General features: G+C 43.4%; 1 long non-coding RNA gene across 2 annotated transcripts in view; it reads left to right on the forward strand.

The window, feature by feature from the left end:
* LOC137517641 (uncharacterized) overlaps positions 1 to 10,109 on the forward strand; it is an 84,956-nt gene that overhangs the window by 66,746 nt on the left and 8,101 nt on the right. Inside the window, exons 4-5 of one of the 2 annotated variants that reach the window (XR_011020606.1) lie at positions 4,954 to 5,164; positions 7,985 to 8,227. This is a non-coding gene — a long non-coding RNA (uncharacterized lncRNA). Of the gene's footprint in view, positions 1 to 4,953; positions 5,165 to 7,984; positions 8,228 to 10,109 lie in introns of those variants that run through there. The other variant, XR_011020605.1, reaches the window with a different exon arrangement.

Consider the following 10,109-nt stretch of genomic DNA (forward strand, 5'->3'; position numbering starts at 1 on the left):
GCTTGGTGCAACTGAGAGGCTATCTCCTGTGGAGCGAGAGACACAGATACTACTACAACCAGTGACCACCTGAGGAGCAGGTGGCCTCTGGCTGTGTAGGGACTATCTCTTTAAGAGGAGGAGATAGATATAATCTTGCAGCCAGTGATTCCCTGATGGACTGGAAATCAGACTGTACTGCAGCCAAGGATTCCCAGATGGATTGGGAATCAGACTGTACTGCAGCCAGTGGGCTCCTATGGGGTAGAGGCCACTGGCTGAACTGCAGGAAGGACTCTCTGAGGAGCAGGAGGTCCTTGCAGCTAACTGACACCTGGGGGATTAGTGTCACGGGTAGTACAGACAGACTGAGCACTCAAGGGATGAGTGACAGTCAGAAGGGTCAGACAGGCCAGGTCGGCAACACACGAGCAGATAAGGTACAGAGACAGAAGGCTGATTCGGTAATCGGGTACAGGCAAGGTCGGCAACTGGTAGACAGATAGGCAGAGGTACCGAATCAGAAAGCAAGAGAGAGGTCAACAGAGCCAGAGGTCATAACAGATATAAAGGACAATCCTAGTCTGAGGTGTGAGGTCCTTGGTCTCGACACCCGGGAACTAGTCTAGAGCATAACACAGTATCCTATGCTTGAGTGTGAGGTCCTTGGTCTCAACACCCGGGAACTGGTCTAAAGTATAACACAGTAATGACACAGTAATCCTATGCTTGGGTGTGAGGTCCTTGGTCTCAACACCCTGGAACTGGTCTACATTATAACACAGTAATAACACAGTAAACCTAAGCTTGGGTGTGAGGTCCTTGGTCTCAACACCCTGGAACTGGTCTACAGTATAAAACAGTAAAAATACAGTAATCCTAAGCTTGGGTGTGAGGTCCTTGGTCTCAACACCCTGGAACTGGTCTAAAGTATAACACAGTAAACATCAAGAGCGGAATCTGGCTAAGTGTGAATTCCCAGTTCCAACTGGTTCTAACACACTGTAGGATCTGACTGAGGTCTGAGTGCTCACACGTAAGTATTCGCAACGGCAGACAACCAGCAACTGACAAGCAAGATCTATATATACTACAGCACTCCGCAGCGCCGCCCCCAGCCACTCAACCAATCAGGAGTTCCGCTGGGATCAGCTGATTGTCCTGATCAGCTGATACCTCTCCTGCTGGCATAAAGGTCCTGTCTTCTGTCGTGCGCGTAGCTCTCCATCTGTGTGCACTAGAAGGCCCAGGCAAACCAGACACATGTTGCTGTGCGGAAACCGCGGGTCTGAACGCAGAGACAGCCGCCCCGCCGCCAGACCGCGCGGCGGCATCTCCGCTATTCATTACAAGCGGGTTTTGAGATTTTCAAATACTTACCGAGCCTTCGGTGATGTCTAGCAGTCTTCCTGCAGCACCTAGTGGGCTCCTATTGGCTTCCGTGCTTGCAAGTCAGAATGTCACGTGACTTGATGCGGGTCAGATGACACGCAGGCTTCCGTGCATGGAGGAAGCCAGTAGCCATTAGGAGCTGTAGGAGCTTGTCAGGTGATGCAGGAAGGCTGCTAGACATTGCTTGAGGCTCAGTATTTAGGGAGGGAGGTTTGTGCTTTTTCGACTGGTTGCCCAAGCCAGTGGCAAGCACATTCATCTGGCATCAGATGATATCCAGCGATGCCGGATACTCGGGACTTTGCTGTATAGTAACTAGAAAAGCCATTGCTGTGAATACAAGACAAACTAAACATAATTGTCCTTGTTCTATTTGTTTGCAGCTACTCATGAGATAGAATTACAAACTTCCTTATGACATAGCTTCCACTAATATGTCAAAAACATAATTCCAAAATACTTTTGAAAAATGTAATTCAGTCATATTATATACTTCTTGTCACCAAACTACTTTCCTTATTGACCTTCTCTTCTCGCTGCTGTTACAGTTACGGACTGAAAAGTGAGTAATTATGGGTATCCCTTTCTCCTATCACTCCCCATGAACAAAAGCCGTCATTAGCGCAGTGCTGTGCATATTTGTGGTTCTGCAGCCTATGACAAATTAGGTTGTCAAGCGGCTGGCAGGAACTAATGCTCCAGACATCTCTACAATAGCTGAAAGTATTTTAAAGTTGTTGTGGTATTCGCAAGATTTCTCCGGCAGGACAGAACGCAGTTCGTCTTGCTAACACATATCCCTGCAGGCCAATCATTCCCAATTAATGGCTACCATCAGAAAGCGTTATGCTTGAAAGGCTTGCTTTCTGTTCTTCCTCTGAAGTTACTCTCTGTACAATGAGAAACAGGTTACTGACTTCACTGATTGCTGCATGGCTTACTTACATTTATCGCAGATCAATAATTAGACAAAATCTACCATCATTTTCTGGTTATTTGTAAAGTAGAAAGACATGCCCATTTTGCTTGGAGCTGATCTATTCCCCGGAGGTATAATTGCCTGAACAAAATGTGTTTTTCTTTTTTCCTCAGACAAAACATTCTCTTGTGTCAGTAAACTAAGACTAGACAGACCTGGAACATCTTATTTGTCGAAAGCTTTGACAGTAGATTTTACATCATGGCTGACAAGTTACAGAGTTGCATGGAGATGCTACATACCAAGGAGCACACTTCAATTATAGAACATTTATTCATTAATGAATGTTTTTTTTTTTTCAGAGCAACTGAGTTCTGGATTTTGCCCAACTACTAACAAAACTGGATAGTGGGGGGTCCAGACTATACGTTTCCACACAAAAATGTAAACAGGGGTCACTCTAAGAGTACATGGGTCGTTTTTCAGGACCAAACCATGCTATCTTTTTTTCATTTACTAAAAGATGCAGAGTGCAGACAAGGAAATCTGCTTCAGATTTATAAGTCAAAGACAATGGCAAAGGGCATGTGTTCTATTCTGTTGTCCTTCACAAATGGTTAAATCAGTATACGCTGTGATTTCAAATCGGAGTGCTCACTCACCAGATGCTACCACTTCCATGTTAAGGGGTGCCTTAACCACTTAAGGACCAGGGAATTTTGCTATGATCGGTGCTGTGTGGGCTCTCCAGCCTGCAGCACCGATCAGGATTGAGCCAGGGCGACCAGACTTCCCCCCTTTTTTCCCCACTAGGGGGGATGTCCTGCTGGGAGGGTCTGATCGCCCCCCTACGCAGCAATTTCCGTCCTCTCTGCCCTTACCTGCTTCTCCCGCAGGCTATGGTCTGCGTCCTGCGCCGTCTAGGATAGGCTTCAGCCTATCAGATGCCGGCGATCCCCGGCCAATCAGAGGCCAGGGATCACCGATCTCCTTTACCGTATGATGTAAACAGCGGGGATTTCTTCCCCGCGTGTTTATATTTAGCCTGCGAGCCGCGATCGGCGGCTCGCAGACTGTTCACGGAGACACCCTCCGTGAACTGACATGGAACGGCCCCATGGTAACACCACTTCGACCTGCCAACGCCCGTCAGCGTTAGCCGGTCGTTAAGTGGTTTTTAAAGAGTCACAGCTGATCCTATGCAATCATTTTCTAATTAGTTATTAAGGAATTCCATCCTTACTCTTTCCTTTTACTGGTCCGAACCTTGTGATCCAGATATGGTCAACATTTCTGAGACTCAATAATGAATACCATAATAACTCAATTGTGACAGAGTGCAACAGTAAAAGGCATCCCCAGCATCTCTTTAGATCTACATGCATGCCACTAGAGGGCCCTCTTTCTGTATCAGTTTATACATGGGCACATGAATGTGCCCTGCTCCTGCATCTCATGTTTGTTTTTACTTTCTGATGTCCCACCTGGCAGTACATCAGTACTAATGGAGTGAGGAGTAGAATCGGGGCTGCTCCTTCTATTGGTTGTCTCCTTTGCCTGTCCATTTTATCGAATGGATGATTGTTAGTTACCGACAGCTCCAGGATGGAGGTAAAATGCTGAACATATCATTTGTTTTACCAAATGCTCTAATCTTTGTAAATTGACATTTATTGAGGTGTTTACTGCACGGTAATTTACCTGTCTAATCGGTAATTTTATTTTTCATGCAGTCTCAGCCTTAGTGAATCAACATTTGACAAGATGTTAAAATTAGCCATTTTCTGCATTACAGAATGCGGTAATGCTTAGTGAATTAAGCTCTATATCTGCACCAAGAAATTATTTCTTATTACTCTTTCATCTAACTTTTTATGAGCTCATTCTGGAGGGTGTGGGAAGGTTACATGCTTTATTGCACATAGAGCAGGGAGGAGGTACACCCTTTAACCTTGTTCACACAACAGACTAGGTTGGTTGGGGTGCCTCGGCTGAGAATGTAGCGTGTGTGCAAGTGTCAGTCAAGGTCTGCCAAGGTTGCTTAATCTTTTGCTCCCCTCTTTACTTTCTTTCAGGGCCATAGCCCCTCCCCTTTTTTATAGACACAAAATATGTCACTCAGCTGTTGGCTAGCATTGTGTCCATTCAAAACTAGGGCCAACAGTGTTACTAGCAGATCAACTTTGATTTGGAGAGGCTGGATAGTGTACTGGTTAAGGGCTCTTTATCTGACACAGGAGACCTGGTCAGTAAGCCAGCGCCAGTTCAGTAGGAGACTTTGGGGCAAGACTCAGTAACACTGCTACTGCCTAGTGGCTGCAGCTCTGGCCCTTTGAGTGCGCCAGAAGAAAAGCGCAATATAAACGATATTTGTCTTGCCTTGATTCTGGTGGGCGGCACAAATTGAGGGCAAATTGTGCGCAGGTAAGCAGCTTTAGACCTTGCATTACCTAATAATCATTGTGCTAAAAACAAGGCTATTTTATAAACAAGATTGTGTCAAAGAGAAAATAATGTTAAAATGTGGAAAAACTCTGGGCTTGTAGGAAAGAAAGTGAAGGCAGCAAAACTGAATGTCAACCATAATGTAGTAACAAAAGTGCCCTGTAGGATGAGTGTTTTCTTCATTCTCACTGACTCATATTACATACTACTTGTTGCAGTGCCCTTGTCACTAAGAACAGGAACTGAGGGGAAAAGACTCGGCAGAAACCCATAGAGCCATCAAAACCTAAAGTGTTTTTGACCATTCCACTGCTTATCCACCAAAGAAAAAAATTGGCTGTTGTTCTAAAAAGAGTCCTTGATTATAACTTGCATACAGCTATTTCAGGATATGTCACATGATAAGGACAGCCATCATTTTTGCAGTAGGTAAGCCTAGTAATTTTTTTTGTATTTTGTTATTTTAATGGCTCCTCATTAATAAGAAATATTGTATATATAATTAGAGTGGAACTCCTAACATACTGTTGTGAACACGGCTACGTTGATAGTTACATTTATGTTTTTTACACTGAGCATGTGATAAATGTCGATTTTGCACACCTGACTAATCATTTCAACTGAAATGTTTACATGGAGGAGTGCAGATGAAAGCACACCCTTTTACAGATACTGGATGGCCTTGAAAATGGCACGCAGATTCCAATGAAACATAAACCGCAACGTCTTCCAAAACATAGACCTTGACATGATTCCACTTGTTAGTCATGGCTGAAAAAATTCTTGCACTATTCTTAAGTGCAAGTGCTGATAGTTATTCCCCTAATATTTCCTCTGATTGTGTGAATATAGATGCTTGCCAATAATTACTAGACATATACAAAATATAGAAGTAGGCAGCAGTTTAGTACATAATAAATAAAGTTGCAGGAAGTCTTTGCGTATCATACCCTGTTATGGAAAAACCCAGCACTTGTGGAATCTACATCTTCTACTCTTCTAGAGGCGTATTGTTCTTTGGCCAAATTGTCCAAGAAGGGATATTTTTAAGTATAGATAGAAGGGTAAAAAGCCATGATATCACATACAAAGAGATTTAGATGTACACAATTAAAGCATGTTTTTTTCTGGGCAGGTTGCAAATGCTCCAATACCCACTTTTACCTGCCCTGTGATAGAGCAAATACAGAATGCACCAGTTCAACACCTTATAGGTCTAGCATATAAATTCATTGCTACCCAAAAAGCAATAGGCCTTACAGAAGAGTCAAAGAGTAAATAGTGGAGTTGCTGTGTCTAATGAGGACTGGGAAGATGTTTTTCAGGCAGCCAACCTTTTGTCACCATGCTCTAAGGAGCGGATGACACAACTATATATTGTGCACCACATATAAAGGTTGCTGTTTGGATTTGGGTCAACGCTACATTCAAGCCAAACATGTGTGTGCGAATTTGGATAGTTCTGACCCAAAAAACTGCATATTCAATAGTAAAATTTGGCCTCCTATCATCCCATCATCATAGTTTTTGAGAAAATCAATGTTATAAAGTTTAAAGAAAAAATGGTTTATAAACTTGGTAAAATTACATTTTGCTGCAGTACACTTTAACATACACCAAGTTCCAAGTTTTGTATACATTTCATAAATTTTAGAAAACAGACAGCATGAGGTCCCCCCTCCCATGCCTCTTTAACCATCTGTCACCAATGCAGGCTGATATAGGCAGAATTTGGAGCCTGGACCACACGGGGCTCTGCACCCTGAGCTATACTAACCCATATAGTCCATGATATGGGCAAGGGCTCTGGAAGGGAGGGGTGGCAAGGCCACACCCTCTCCCCCAAAGCCCTTGTCCATATTATGGACTAGGGGCTCAACCGCACCTACAGTCTGCCTACAGTTTCCAGGAGAATGTGGGGGTGTGGGCAAGGGGACCCCCTAGGGAGAAGTGGCAAAACCTCATCCTCTCACCCAAACCCTTTTCCATATTATGTACAAGGGGCTCAATCCCACCTATAGTCCCCAGGAGAAAGTGGGGGTGTAGGCAAGTGGACCCCCAGATTCCCGCCGCCCAGGTGAAATCCTCCCTGAGGAGGACCCACATTGGTCTGTTCAGTTACCCAGAAGTAGCCAATAAGCTGTACAGTAGCGGTGGGATGAAGATGGCGTGAACTGAGCATGGAGCCCCTGGCCAGGGTTCTAAGTCAGCAAAGAAACCCTGCGAAACAGATGTAAGGACTGAGGAACAGTAAGTCCTTAATGCTTAAGTGTGCCTTTATCAGCGCATACCGGGTGCGGCCTTATTGGTGCGGTGCACAAAGACATTGATAAACTGTGATACTGAATATGTTTGGTCATTGGACAATAGCAGGAGCACTTTTATGCACATTGTGGAACTGAAAGGAGTAAAACAGTATATTGAAGGCATATCTGGCATCTCACTAAAGTGATCCTGCAGTGTGTATGAGTGTCACATGGGCATTAGGAGGAAACTCCCTTGGGACAAGTGCTAAGAACTCTATAAAGGACTCCATAATACATTGGCAGGGTATAAATATAGGAAATAGGTTTCAAAACCATCTTCAATTAAATCTCATCTCAGCTTCATTTGATTCAGTTTACATTAAAACTGCATACATTTGCCTTGCCTAAACAAATTGCATAATTCTGCATCAACTCTGAATTATTTGTATCTCATTGGATACCCCCCCCCCCCCTTTCTTCCCCAAGGAAAAAAAAAAAGAAGAAAAGGAAAGAAAGAAAAATCTCTTTAAAATCCATGCATATGAATGTTTATATTCTCTTGGGGTAATATGATGTATAAATTACTTTTTTCATATGTCACTGTCATTCACATTAGGTAGTAAAAATCTGACAGATCTGTCAGGTTTTGGACTAGTCCATCCCCTCATAAGGGATTCTCAGTACTTTATTTACAAAAGCACTTACTGAACTGCAGTCACTCAGTCCATCTGCTGAATTACTGTGCAAATGAGTAGGAAAGCAGGCTGACATATTTGTATAGATTCAAAAGCGGCACAATTTTTTTTCAGCCTTTCTTTATATTGTAAGCATTTTTGCGGACTGCTTGCAAGTTGTGGTCTTGCAAGCTGCCTGCAAGCCTGCCTACAATATAAAAAAAGCACTTCTTTATTTTTATTATTTTTTTTTTAATTTTTATTTACATTTTTTTTTTACTTTAATGTGTTTTTTATTTTTACACTTTTTTATATTGAATCCAATACAGATGTTTGTATTGAATTCAATACAAAAAATTTGAATCTGTCACCTGAATTGATGATAATGCATGCGCCCCACACAAGTGGGAGCATGCAGCATCATCAGAGGGACATGCCGGAGGGACAGGATGCGGATGGAAGATGAAGAAGAGGAGATCGCTACCGGGAATCGCCACTATGAAGATGGGAATCTGCGCACAGGGAAGTCGCATTGTGCCGGCATGGGATAGCGCACAGCCAGCAATGCCGCAGGTGAGTAAAGGTGTCCATACATCAGGCAACTTGGCAGCCGATCGACCATCCAATTCGATTACTATAATCGAATTGGATGAAAATCGTTGCCGCCAAGTGCATGCCCGACCAACAAAGCGACCAATTTCAGGAAAGGAATGTCTCGCTTTGTCTATCGCGCATGCTGCAAGATGTCGGGCCGAAGTTGCTTGGTCGGGTGCGCGGCGGTACAGTGTTGATTTCCGGAACGAGCAACGAGACGACAAAACCCCCGCCGCAAGGTATAAATGTGCCCCCGTGTGCATTTATACGTTACCTGTCCTGTTGTAGCCTCCGGGCGGCTATCCGTACATGCTACTGGCGTCTAGCGTCTGACGTCAGACGTTATGCGCCGACGTTAGACGCTAGGCAACAGTAGCATGTACGGATAGCCGCCCTGAGGTTACGGGACAAAGCGCAGAGGCTACAACAGGACAGGTAACATATAAATGCACACACGGGGGGCACATTTATACATTCGGGGGCAGCGGCGGTGCAGACGCGGCGGGCTCACCCGATTCCCTGAAGATTTCATGCTGAAATCGGACGGGAATCGGCCTGTTGAATATAGGCAGAATTGACAAGAGACAAATTTATCTCTAATCAGATTCGATTAGAGATAAATTTGTCTCTGTCGATTCAGCCTATAATCATCAGGTGTATGGTCACCTTAAGTGTAACAGCTGGATGAGCCTGACTCATCCTTAACAATAGCAGTTCGTTTTTTTAGGACGAATCAGGTTCGTGCTTAACACTAGGGAGGTTAAAAAAAAATAATTAATTTAGTGTAGTTTATACAATGTAGTGAAAAGCATTAACCAAAGCAGTGTAAATTTAATGGGAAATACTTGTTTTCATAAAAAAATGGCATAAATCTAGTTGGATACTGCACATCTTTTTCAATTTAAAGAAACAAAAAAAATTAACAATCTTTCTTTTTTGTTTGGTAGCCTTATGATTGGTACACACCATGCAATTTCCCATCAGATAGACGGGTCAAATTGATTATTTCCGACAGGTCCTATCCAGTGGCGTAGCTAAGGAGCTGTGGGCTTCGATGCAAGTTTTACTTTGGGCCCCCCCAAACACTGTATACATAACAATTGATATGGTGCACAAAAACCTGCCAGTGGCAACTACAGTGTCAGAGGTGCAAGAAGGGAATGGGGAACAATTTGTCAATGAATACCACTATTCAAAGTATCTATAGAAGTGATTATTATGAGCACAGGGCCAATAGAGAGCTAATACTGCATTGAGAGAGGGCCCTTCAGGGCCCTGATGCGGTCACAACCTTTGCAACCCCTATTGCTATGCCCCTGGTCCGATCTGATTTCCGATCAGATTTTTGATAGATTTTCCAATCACTTCTATACAAAACTGGTCAGAAAAATGATCGGAAATTAGATTGGACCTGTCAGAAATAATCGATTTGACTGGTGTATCTCATGGGATATTACATGGTGTGTGCCAGGCATTAGAGACAGTACTTTCTGTACACTAATAGGGGCACAGTTGCTATGAGACCATCCAGCATTTCCCTCCTTGCTGCAGCAACAAATAGTTGTGCAAGTGAGAGGCTTTGCTACTCTTTGTCGCCACAGAGACAAATCCATTCACCATCACCAAACTTTGTCTCTTCTATTAACTGGTTTCTGCTAAAAGTGTCACGGAATGCTTATGCACATATAAACAAAACACACACAATAAAAAATGTGTCCAATTAATCCTTGCGAATTGCAATATACAGGAACAAACTGATAAAACATTTCATTTTTATGAACACAAGTGGAATTGTAAATTGTTTCTGGCTGAATCAGAAGTATATTTTGCTATGCAATACCGTCAGAGACCTTTGTGGCA

The sequence above is a fragment of the Hyperolius riggenbachi genome, chromosome 5 (genome assembly GCF_040937935.1).
Source record: "Hyperolius riggenbachi isolate aHypRig1 chromosome 5, aHypRig1.pri, whole genome shotgun sequence".
Lineage (NCBI taxonomy): Eukaryota > Metazoa > Chordata > Amphibia > Anura > Hyperoliidae > Hyperolius > Hyperolius riggenbachi.